General features: G+C 44.0%; 1 protein-coding gene across 3 annotated transcripts in view; it reads left to right on the top strand.

Moving 5' to 3' along the window:
* LOC130363125 (homeobox protein Mix.2-like) overlaps nt 1-13,284 on the top strand; it is a 57,299-nt gene that overhangs the window by 4,757 nt on the left and 39,258 nt on the right. The window contains exon 1 of one of the 3 annotated variants that reach the window (XM_056568502.1): nt 11,646-12,306. The exons of the other annotated variants lie outside the window; for them this stretch is intronic. The gene's annotated coding sequence lies outside the window, so the exon portion shown is untranslated. Of the gene's footprint in view, nt 1-11,645; nt 12,307-13,284 lie in introns of those variants that run through there. 3 annotated transcript variants of the gene reach the window in all.

Below are 13,284 nucleotides of genomic sequence, written 5' to 3'. Positions count from 1 at the left end.
CGCAAAACTGCCCTGGTCTCTTTGCGAATGAGGGCCAGTTTCGCCTTGGGTAGACGTAGAACGGAGAGAAGGGTAGAAGGGGGGGGGGGGGGAGGGAGGGGTCCAGAGAAGCGACGCCGACAGCAATAAACCGGAAAAAAACGGTAGAAGGATACAAACAAGGGGAAAACAAGATATATACAAACGGAGTTTAAATAAATATCCGAATGAATATAATAGCACCCTATAGCAAGCGAGAAGGACCAAGGCACCTTCCACTGGCTATACAGTGCCAAAATGTCAGAAAAAACTGAACACACTATAAAAAAATACTCTATGGAAGAATATTCAATATGGAAGTACTTATCTGAAAATCTGCTATGAGCATAAAGAAAGAGGAGGCTCTATGATGGGGCAGTCCTTATATAGGGGCTACAGGGATAGGAATGGCTACTGTGGCCCATGGACTGCGGGGAGTTGTCGTTTTTGAAGTTTTTTTTATGTTCATTTACATTGAATTGAATAGTGAATATTCTGCTATGGGCATTAATAAAGAAAGATTAATGCATAAGATATGAGCCTCCTGTCTGATATATAACTCAGGATCAGTACAGGATAAGTAATGTAATGTATGTACACAGTGACCTCACCAGCAGAATAGTGAGTACAGCTCTGGAGTATAATACAGGATATAACTCAGGATCAGTACAGGATAAGTAATGTAATGTATGTACACAGTGACCTCACCAGCAGAATAGTGAGTACAGCTCTGGGGTATAATACAGGATATAACTCAGGATCAGTACAGGATAAGTAATATAATGTATGTACACAGTGACCCCACCAGCAGAATAGTGAGTACAGCTCTGGGGTATAATACAGGATATAACTCAGGATCAGTACAGGATAAGTAATGTAATGTATGTACACAGTGACCTCACCAGCAGAATAGTGAGTACAGCTCTGGAGTATAATACAGGATATAACTCAGGATCAGTACAGGATAAGTAATGTAATGTATATACACAGTGACCTCACCAGCAGAATAGTGAGTACAGCTCTGGAGTATAATACAGGATATAACTCAGGATCAGTACAGGATAAGTAATGTAATGTATATACACAGTGACCTCACCAGCAGAATAGGGAGTACAGCTCTGGAGTATAATACAGGATATAACTCAGGATCAGTACAGGATAAGTAATGTAATGTATGTACACAGTGACCTCACCAGCAGAATAGTGAGTACAGCTCTGGAGTATAATACAGGATATAACTCAGGATCAGTACAGGATAAGTAATGTAATGTATATACACAGTGACCTCACCAGCAGAATAGTGAGTACAGCTCTGGAGTATAATACAGGATATAACTCAGGATCAGTACAGGATAAGTAATGTAATGTATATACACAGTGACCTCACCAGCAGAACAGTAGAGGATTACATATAACTCAGGATCAGTATTAGTAATAGAATGTATCTTGCTGGTTATGTATATACACTGACATTACACCTATGACCAGTCTTGTAAGGTCTGAATACTCTTGTGTCTTGATCCTTAAGATGTGTGAAAAACTGACATCAAAAGACTTGTCCTAATGTAGAATATCCCATTAAATATCGTCCCAATCCACATTCCCTGATTGTCTGGACTCGGTCACTGCCGGTTACACAAAGTCTCCCATTAATTCACCCTTTCAGTGCTAGAGACAATTGTTTTCAGTGTCTGGTTGTCACGTGGATATCATGGTACGGGTCATAGTCAGGCCATTCCTATATTCAGAGAATTAGTTATTAGAGTCATTCTAACAGGACCCCAAACTCCACTTATAGCGTTGTTCATCCTGAGCCTTCTGGTTCATGAATCAAATTCATTATGAAGACTGACACATAGGCTGGTATGACACCTCTAGAGCAGTGTTTCCCAACCAGTGCGCCTCCAGCTGTTGCAAAACTACAACTCCCAGCATGGCCGGACAGCCAAAGGCACAGCATAGTCTCCTATGAGGATTAAAAAAGTGAATAAAATAATTAAGAAAAGTTCATGTAAAAAGCCCCCCCCCCCCCATAAAAGTTTAAATCACCCCTCTTTTCTCATTTTTCAAATAAATATATAAATAATAATGATCATGATAATAATAATGTCAACAAAAATAAACATATGTGGTATCGCCACATGCGGAAATGTCCAAGCTATTAAATTATTATGTTAAAAGAGTAGTCCGGTGCACACTTTTCTTATTTTATCCGGTCCGGCCTGCAAAAAAAAAGAAAACAAACTTTCTCTTGCCTGCCTACGCGCCCCCAGAGCTCCGGTACAGGTGTTCGGTCCCCGGGCTGTATTCTTCTTACTTCCTGTTAGCCCAGGGCGTCTCACGGAGCTTCAGCCTATCACTGGCCGAAGCGATGTCCCGCCCGTGTGACGTGTCGGGCTAACAGGAAGTAAGAAGCAAACAGCCCCGCGACCAAACACCTGTACCGGAGCTTCGGGGGCGCATAGGCAGGCAAGAGAAAGTTTGTTTTCTTTTCTTTTTTTTTGGCACCTTGCCAGCTTTATTTAGACAGGTTGCAGGGGGAAAACAAACATAACGCAGGAACAAAATAAAATCCTAGACTGTCTGGTCACTGACTACACATATCAGCATGCCCTGACTACTAGCTGGTGAGCTACCCTCAGCCAGTTAAACATGTGACTCCTGCAACCTGCTACTCACAGTTCACACCACTTCTTGGACCACTCACAGATTCCAGCTGTGTGCCTCCTCAACAGGGTCCGAGTGTCTCCCCCTACAGCGATGTGCTGTTTCCCAGGGAGAGCCCCAACTATTCTGTTTCTTTTCCTCTTAAAACACACTTTCCCTTTCTGATACCTCATTAATCAGGCCACAGGTGGAGCATTCTCCAGAGTTAGCAAGGGAAATACACCCTTTCCTTGCCACACTGCCACATATCCCCCCCCCTCTGCTAAGACCACCGGGAAGGAGCACTTGTATTCAAAAGGCAGAGACCAACTGCCTTTCCTTTTCCTTGAACAACTTCGTCCAACAGGTTTTGAGGCACTTGGCTTCCTTCATCGGTAGATTTTATCTGCACCACTTCAATGGTGCACCCTTCTTTCATTCGCACTTTCATCAGCCACCGACCTCAAGACTTTTGGTCACCTTTGACAAATTCCTTGTAAAAAGCTCCATTCATGTCACACCTTTCCAACACCAGGTTCTTCATCTTGGTCTGTGCAGTACTCTGGACACTAGGTGCAGACAAGGCAGATGCTACAGGCCTTTGTCTTCTTCTGTCACCGGTATGACCATCGCCCCAACTTTGCTGGTGGCCAACCGAGCCTGTATCACCCATTTGCAGGACTTCTAAGACATCCTCCACAATTTCAGGAGGCTTCCCTTTAATGCACCTGTCCATCTTCTCCTTGAGACTGACTCTTCTTCAAATTCTACTTCTGCGGACTTTCTTCCGATGTTTTCTGGTAACTAATCCAGCACCTCTCAGGGTTTCTACCACGACCCAGTCTTCTATCACAGTGACCTCTTTTTAAGGACTCTGCTTTCTTATTAGCCCTTTGTTTAGGGACACCAACCTTCACAGGCTCATTTTTAGGCTGAGAACTCTTGGCTCCTTTAGGCAGTTTTTCACCTGCACCTTCAGTTGTGTCACTGACTTTACTTGCAGCTTCTGCAGTTATCTCTGGTTTAACTTCTACCTCAGAGAACTTCTCTGCCTCAGCATTTTCACCATCCAATGTCAATATCTCTGCAGCTTCAGAGGACTTCCCATATGGTTTCACCTCAGTCTCAGCTTCAGAGGACTTCCCATATGGTTTCACCTCAGTCTCAGCTTCAGAGGACCTTCTCATGGTCTTCAGACTCTACTGTTTGTTGTGTCCATTGTTCAGACTCCGCCTTTTTTAGAGAAAGCATCCCTGTTTCCAGTAGCTTTTGCCCCACAAGCAGTTTTTCTTCTTTTACACGGACGGCTGTGGCTTTGGCCTCAGTTTCCATCTGAGACACTTTTAACCTCTCGCTAGCCAGTTCTACTATAGCTTGGTCACTGCTTTCTTTTAGGTCCTTCATGTCCCCTTCCAGCTTTAAACATTTCTGCTGCTCACTCTTGAGCTTAGCAGAGTTCTTCTTCTCACTTTCCAGCAATGCTGTCAAGTTTTTGACAGTATCCTCCAGGGACAGCAGTTGTTCTCTCATCTGCTCATTGTCTTTATTCAGCTGCGCCATCTTGGACACTTTCTGCTCATATACTTTTAGCTGAGCCTCTTGTTCAGAGAGCTCAGTTCCCAGTGAATCCAAGGCAGCTGTGTGAGACGTAATGTGCGTTTTGTTCTGCGCCTCCAGGCTCTGCACCTTATGAGCCATTACCACTTTCTCCTTCTCCAGCTCTTCCATGGCGACCAACGTAGCCTTGTGATCACTTTGTAGAGCCAGATATGCCCCACACAGGACATTCACTTCTTCATCCTTGAATGAGATCTGCTTGGCCAGAATCTCCAATTCTCTCTCCTTGCTGGTCATAAGACCCTGGGAGCGGGACAGTTCATCCTGCAGAGCCGCAAACTCACTTTTGTGGCGCTCTATATCTTTCTGCAGCTGAAGCGTCGCTTCCTGCTCTTTATTCAAGTCTGCAAGCATTTTTTCTTTCTCCTCTGTCAGGTGATGAACTACTTCTTCCTTTTGAGACAATTTAGCAGAAACCATCTGTAAGGTTTCTTCAAGTTCTGGATCTGCTCCCTTTGTTTACCAAGACCAGCGCGATTTTTGTTTACCAAGACCAGCGCGTTTTCTCTTGGCAACAACTTCACTGCAACTCGACCACTGGTTGCTCCTAGCAACGTGTTTGCCCGCATCCGACACCAATTGGAAGGATTCCTCCTTGGGGATTAGCTCCGGGATCGTCCTGGACACTGCCACGGGACACGTTTCCACTCCATAAACCCGCAGACATCGGTTATTCATGCAAGCCTGGCACCTTGCCAGCTTTATTTAGACAGGTTGCAGGGGAAAAACAAACATAACGCAGGAACAAAATAAAATCCTAGACCGTCTGGTCACTGACTACACATATCAGCATGCCCTGACTACTAACTGGTGAGCTACCCTCAGCCAGTTAAACATGTGACTCCTGCAACCTGTTACTCACAGTTCACACCACTTCTTGGACCACTCACAGATTCCAGCTGTGTGCTTCCTCAACAGGGTCCGAGTGTCTCTCCCTACAGCAGCATGCTGTTTCCCAGGGAGAGCCCCAACTATTCTGTTTCTTTTCCTTTTAAAACACACTTTCCCTTCCTGATACCTCATTAATCAGGCCACAGGTGGAGCATTTTGCAGAGTTAGCAAGGGAAATGCACCCTTTCCTTGCCACACTGCCACAATGTCAATAAATAATACCTCACTTAGTAGTGCACGCACAGATGTGAATAGATGCCAAAAACGTATTGAACAAAAATAGTGACCAGTGAAAAATAAGGTAAAATGAAGATAGCAGCAATAGGTAGTAACCCCACGTGTCCAGGACTCATCCCGGCCCCACTACAAACCTCCGACATGTTTCGCCAGCAAAGAGGGCTTTATATAGGAGTCTTCTAGATAAAGCCCTTTGCTGGTGAAACGCGTTGGAGGTTTGTAGTGGGGTCGGCATCTCCTCAATACGTTTTTGGCATCTATTCACATCTGTGTGTGCACTACTAAGTGAGGTATTATTTATTGACATGCACTTTTGTTAGGATTCGGCAGGCTGGATGTGGATCCTCTGTGTCAGCCAGGGATTGGCATGGACCGTACCGGTGGACCAGTTCTAAGCTGCTACTGGTATTCACCAGAGCCCGCCGCAAAGCGGGATGGTCTTGCTGCGGCGGTAGCAACCAGGTCGTATCCACCGGTAACGGCTCAACCTCGCTGACTGCTGAGAAGGCGTAGGACAGAAGGACTAGACAGAGGCGAGGTCAGACGTAGCAGAAGGTCAGGGCAGGCGGCAAGGTTCGTAGTCAATGGTAATAGCAGAAGGTCTGGAAACACAGGTATGGCAATCACAAGAAACGCTTTCACTAGGCACGAGGGCAACAAGATCCGGCAATACAGGGAAGGGGAAGTGAGGTAATATAGAGCAAGGAGCAGGTGGAAGCTAATTACACTGATTGGGCCAGGCACCAATTAGTGGTGCACTGGCCCTTTAAATCTTAGAGAGCTGGCGCGCGCGCGCCCTAGGGAGCGGAGCCGCGTGCGCCAGGACGTGACAGCCGGGGACCGGGACAGGTAAGTGGCTTGGGATGCGGTTCGCGAGCGTGTGCGTCCCGCTATGCGAATCGCATCCCCGTCGGCAGTGTCAGTGCAGCGCTCCCGGTCAGCGGGTCTGACTGGGGCGCTGCAGAGAGAACGCCACGAGCGCTCCGGGGAGGAGCAGGGACCGGAGCGCTCGGCGTAACAACTTTGCACTTTTTTGAGTCTCTTTTGAGAGATTGTCTATATTTGTGATTGTTGTTTTTGGCTCTTGGCACTTTTTCCTTTTTTATATATAGCAGCCATATATAGTTATTGTTTCTATCCCCCCTCATCTATTTAGTCCTATCATGTATTGATTACACCCGGATTTATCTTTTCCAAAACATCATTATGCATGTATTTTTAAACTGCTAGATGAACTTATACGTATATATTTTTTATTCCGTCTAAATGTATGTTTTCTAATTAATTTACCAATATTTTAATTAACCCCTTAAGGACCCAGACAATTTTCAGTGTAGTACCCGGCCATTTTTTGAACATCTGATCACTGTCATTTTAAGCATTAATAACTCTGGGACGCTTTTACCTTTCATTCTGATTCTGAGATAGTTTTTTCGTGACATATTCTACTTTATGTTAGTGGTAACATTTTGTCGATACTTGCATCATTTTTTGGGTGCAAAATTGCAAAATTTTATGAAAAAATAGAAGATTTAGCTTTTTTTTTTTTTTTACTTTGAAGCTCTCTGCTTGTAAGGAAAATTAATATTCCAAATAAATTATATATTAATTCCCATATACAATATGTCTACTTTATGTTTGCATCATAAAGTTGACATGTTTTTACTTTTGAAAGACATTAGAGGGCTTCAAAGTTCAGCAGCAATTTTCCACAAAATTTTCAAAATCGAAATTTTTCAGGAACCAGTTCAGTTTTGAAGTGGATTTGAAGGGCCTTCATATTAGAAATACCCCACAAATGACCCCATTATAAAAACTGCACCCCTCAAAGTATTCAAAGTGACATTCAAAAGGTTTGTTAACCCTTTAGATGGTTCACAGGAATAGCAACAAAGTGAAGGAGAAAATTCAAAATCTTCATTTTTTACACTAGGATAGGTATGCAGCGAGGACACTGGTGGTGGATCCTCTGTGTCAGTGGGGTGATGACGTGGGCCGTACCAGGGGAACGGAATCTAAGGGGTTACTGGTTTTCAGCAGAGCCCGCCACAAAGCGGGATGGACTTGCAGCGGCAGGTAACCCCCAGGTCGTTCCACCCGATAGCGACTCAACCCCAGCTGACAGCTGAGACAGGCGCGGTACAAGGGACAAGGCAAGAGCAAGGTCGGACGTAGCAGAAGGTCAGGGCAGGCAGCAAGGGTCGTAGTCAGGGGCAACAGCAGAGGGTCTGGAAACACTGGCTTGGGAACACACAAAATGCTTTCACTGGCACTAAGCAACAAGATCCGGTGATGATAGGAAGGGGAAGTGGGTTTAAATAAGGAAGGCACAGGTGCAGGTACTGATTGGGCCAGGCGCCAATCAATGGCGCACTGGCCCTTTAAATCTCAGAGATTCGGCACACGCGCTCTAGGGAGCAGTGCCGCGCGAGCCGGGACTGAGCAGACGGAGGATGGGGCAGGTGAGGAGATTGGGATGCAAGCCGCGGGCGGGCGCGTCCAGCTACGCGGATTGCATCCCCGCCGGTGACACTAGTGCAGCGCTCCCGGTCAGCGGGTCTGACCGGGGCACTGCACGGAGATGAACGCCGCGAGACCTCCGGGGAGGAGCAGGAACCCGGAGCGCTCGGTGTAACAGTACCCCCCCCCTTTGGTCTCCCCCTCTTTTTGGAACCTAGGAACCTATGGATGAGCTCCTTGTCGAGGATATTATCCTCGGGCTCCCAAGACCTCTCTTCGGGGCCACAATTCTCCCAGTCTACGAGAATTTTTTTTTTACCTCTGACTACCTTGGAGGCGAGGATTTCCTTTACCGTGAAGACATCAGAGGAGCCAGAGACAGGAGCAGGAGCGGTGACCTTGGGGGAAAAGCGGTTAAGAACAAGAGATTTGAGAAGGGAAACGTGAAAGGAGTTATTAATACGAAGAGAAGGAGGGAGAAGAAGTTTGTAGGAGACAGGATTGATTTGACTCTTGATTTTAAAAGGTCCAAGGTAACGTGGGCCCAGCTTGTAGCTGGGAACACGAAAGCGGATATATTTGGCAGAGAGCCACACTTTGTCCCCAGGGGCGATGACCGGAGGTGTTCTTCTCTTCTTATCAGCATGTCTCTTCATACGAGACGAGGCCAGAGAAGTCCCGGGTAACTTCATCTACAGCAGGCAGTCCTGAAGAAGTGGGAATGGGGAGGGGGGGCAGAGGGTGATGGCTGTACACCACAAAAAGCGGGGATTTGGCAGAGGATTCCGAATTTTTGAAATTGTACGAGAATTCAGCCCAGGGCAGAAGGTCGACCCAATCGTCTTGGCGGGAGGAGACAAAATGTCGCAAATAGTCACCAAGAATCTGGTTTACTCTCTCTACTTGTCCATTGGATTGGGGGTGATAGGAGGACGAGAAATTTTATTTGATTTTTAATTGGTTACAGAGAGCTCTCCAAAACTTTGATACAAATTGAACGCCTCTATCTGAGACGATATGCGTGGGAAGCCTGTGAAGGCGAAAAATATGCAGAAAAAATTGCTTCGCCAATTGTGGCGCAGAAGGAAGACCTGGAAGTGGAATGAAGTGTGCCATTTTGGAGAAACGATCAACGACCACCCAGATGACGGTGTTGCCATGGGATACGGGCAGATCTGTAATAAAATCCATGGCAATTTGGGACCATGGTTGCTCGGGGACGGGTAAAGGAAGGAGGAGTCCAGCAGGCTTCTGGCAAGGGGTTTTATCCCGGGCACAAACAGTACAGGCCCGAACTAAATCAGTAACGTCACCCTCTAGCATAGGCCACCAATACAAACGAGAAATAAGCTGGATGGACTTTTTAATGCCAGCATGGCCAGCAAGGTGAGAGGAATGTCCCCATTTGAGGATCTTGAGGCGAAGGCGTGGAGGAACAAACGTCTTTCCAGGGGGAGTTTGTCTCAGTGAAGCTGGAGCAGAGGAGACCAGGCACTCGGGAGGTACGATATGCTGCAGAGGGACTTCAGATTCGGTGGCATCAGAGGAACGAGAAAGGGCGTCAGCCCTGACATTTTTGTCTGCAGGACGGAAGTGTATCTCGAAGTTAAAGCGGGCAAAAAACAATGACCATCTAGCCTGGCGAGGATTCAGACGCTGAGCAGACTGGAGGTACGAGAGATTCTTGTGGTCAGTGTAAATGACAATGGGGTGTTTGGAACCCTCCAATAGATGCCTCCATTCTTCGAGTGCTAACTTGATGGCTAGAAGTTCACGATCTCCGATGGAGTAATTCTTTTCAGTAATTCTTTCTTTTTTTTTTTGGAGGAGTATGGCTCCGGCTCCGACTTAGGAGGCGTCAACTTCCAGAAAGAAAGGTTTCGATGGATCAGGTCTGGACAGCACTGGTGCAGAAGCGACGGCAGTTTTGAGACGATTGAAGGCCTCATCAGCTTGAGGAGGCCATGATTTAGGGTTGGCATTCTTCCTGGTCAGGGCCACAATAGGGGCCACAATGGTGGAGAAATGGGGAATAAACTGTCGGTAATAGTTGGCAAATCCCAGAAAGCATTGGATAGCACGGAGTCCAGAAGGGCGTGGCCAATCCAAAACCGCTGACAGTTTATCTGGGTCCATTTGAAGCCCTTGGCCAGAGACTAGGTAACCTAGGAAAGGAAGAGAGTTGCATTCAAAGAGACATTTTTCCATTTTGGCATACAGGTGGTTTTCACGAAGTCTCTGGAGCACTAGACAGACATGACGACGGTGTTCCTCCAGGTTAGAGGAGAAAATCAAGATGTCGTCCAGGTAAACCACAACACAGGTATATAATAAGTCCCGAAAAATCTTATTAACGAAGTCCTGGAAGACTGCAGGGGCGTTGCAGAGCCCAAAGGGCATAACTAGATATTCGAAATGTCCATCTCTAGTATTGAATGCGGTCTTCCACTCATCACCTTTCCTGATGCGAATAAGATTATATGCGCCTCTTAAGTCCAATTTAGTGAAAATATTGGCACCACGAAGACGGTCAAAGAGTTCAGAGATCAAAGGCAGGGGATAGCGGTTTTTGATGGTGATTTTATTTAAACCGCGGTAGTCAATGCATGGTCGTAAGGATCCATCTTTCTTAGAGACAAAGAAGAACCCCGCTCCAGCAGGGGATGAGGACTTCCGAATAAAACCTCTTTTTAAGTTCTCCTGGATATAGTCGGACATGGCTTGAGTCTCTGGGGCAGACAGAGGGTAGATCCTGCCCCCGGGGTGGAGTGGTACCAGGAAGGAGGTCAATGGGGCAGTCATAAGGCCTATGAGGTGGTTAGATCTCTGCTTGTTTTTTGCAGAAAACGTCAGCAAAGTATATGGAAAAATGAGAAAGTTATAGGTGTCAAAATAGGGCAGAGTTTTAGAGTTTTTTTTTTTTTTTTTTAAAGCGGTACAGTAATAGAAAACTATGTAATCATCGGTATCATTTTAATCCTATTGACTCATAGAAGAAAATATGTCATTTTTACTGTAAAATGTACAGTGTGAAAAGGAAACCTTCCAAAATTAGCTAAATTTCAGTTTTCTTTTCAATTTCCTCACACATAATAATTTTTGGTGGCACCGTACATTTTATGGTAAAATTAGTGATGTCATTACAAGGTTCAATTGGTCACACAAAAGAACAAGCCCCTATATGGGTCTGTAGATGGAAATATAAAATAGTTATGGCTCTTAGAAGGCGAGGAGGAAAAAACAAAAGGGCAACAATAAAATGGGCTGTGTCCTTAAAGGGATACTCCACTGGAAAACATTTTATTTTTAAATCAACTGGTGCCAGAAAGTTAAACAGATTTGTAAATTACTTCAATTTAACCATTCCAGTACTTAGCTGCTGTATGCTCCACAGGAAGGTCTTTTCTTTTTTAATTTCCTTTCTGTCTGACCACAGTGCTCTCTGCTGACACATCTGTCCATGTCCGGAACTGTCTAGAGCAGGATAGGTTTGCTATGGGGAATTTGCTTCTCCTCTCGACAGTTCTTAAAATGGACAGAGGTGTCAGCAGAGAGCACTGTGGCCAGACAGAAAGGAAATTCAAAAAGAAAAGAACTTTCTGTAGAACATACAGCAACTGATAAGTACTAGAAGGATTAAGATTTTTTTATAGAAGTAATTCACAAATCTGTTTAACATTCTGGCACCAGTTGATAAAAAAAAAAGTTTTCCAGTGGAGTACCCCTTTATAGCCTAAATTCGCTGTGTCCTTAAGGGGTTAACCTTATGCAATGCTTCTTTCTTCCTGTAGAGGCAGTGTGTGGAAAGTAAGCATTTACAGTCTGGGGCCCTCCCACAGAAATATAAGACAGCACCTTTAAATATGTTGACTCTATTTTGGAGAAAAACAAAACATTTTCATATACACTGTTGAGGGGACTCTAAGTTAATATTGTGGGGGCAGTCCCATCCTCAGGACCTTCATTACTAGGCCACAATGGAGAGCAGTCACCAAAAGCATCTCTTACTCTGGAGGACCGCTTCTGTCCTGCATTAAAGAGAAAACACTTGTGCATGTAATGCTTCATCTCTCCTGTGGAGGCACTGCAGGGAAACTGGACACATAGATTGTTGATTAATGGAAGTTCCCAACAGGGGGAAAGGGACAATACACTCCATTTATCTGGACCGGCTTCCATATGCAGAAGGGCTTTTCCTGTATCATAGAAATCTTTCAGAACCATAAGGCCTGACTGGTTGCTATGGGTAACAAGACCAGATGGTAACATGGAGGCCTCCCAGTGTCTGTGGATTAGGGTGTAACTCATTGAAATATTGGAGAGGTGTGATGTCTGATGACGGGGGAGACGGCGATTGTGTCTGTGGAGATGTCTTATTGTCACCTATGAAAGGACATCGCACGCCTCTCCTCAGACCACGTGTCACCCTGCGGAAAGGTCTGGACGCTGACACCTCAGATGGCACACACAAATATTTATTGGGATTGGAAATGTAAAAAAAGAAAAATCCAAAAAAAACAAATGTGTTTCTACTGGGAATTTGTTTTTTTGCTTCTTCAAAACCTCTAAAAAAAAACACCAAATAATTACTACACAATATGATTATATATATGTACGCAAATCTTTTATAAACATTATTTTTTATTATATATATATATATATATATATATATATATATATTTTATAATATCACTGTTACTGTGTATTTATTTTACTTCATTTATTCTTCCAGCTCCTATCTATCTATCTATCTATCTATCTCATATCTATCTCATATCTATTTATCTCATATCTATCTATCTATCTATCTATCTATCTCATATCTATCTATCTCATATCTATCTATCTATCTATCTATCTAATATCTATCTCATATCTATCTATCTCAATCTCAATCTCATATCTATCTATCTCATATCTATCCATCTCATATCTATCTATCTATCTCATATCTATCTATCTATCTCATATCTATCTATCTATCTATCTCATATCTATCTCATATCTATCTCTCATATCTATCTCATATCTATCCATCTCATATCTATCTCATATCTATCCATCTCATATCTATCTCATATCTATCTATCTATCTATCTATCTCATATCTATCTCATATCTATCTATCTCATATCTATATCTCATATCTATCCATCTCATATCTATCTATCTATCTATCTATCTATCTATCTCATATCTATCCATCTCATATCTATCCATCTCATATCTATCTATCTCATATCTATATCTCATATCTATCTATCTCATATCTATCTATCTATCTCATATCTAGCTCATATCTATCTGTCATATTAATGTTAAGTCGATCTCTTATTATCTTTATATCTATATCTATATATCTATATATATATATATATATATATATATATATATATATATATATGGCCCCATATG

The sequence above is a fragment of the Hyla sarda genome, chromosome 3, assembly GCF_029499605.1.
Source record: "Hyla sarda isolate aHylSar1 chromosome 3, aHylSar1.hap1, whole genome shotgun sequence".
In the NCBI taxonomy this organism is placed as follows: Eukaryota; Metazoa; Chordata; class Amphibia; order Anura; family Hylidae; genus Hyla; species Hyla sarda.
The sequence above is the reverse complement of the archived record's forward strand: the minus strand, read 5'-3'. Positions and strand labels throughout refer to the sequence as shown.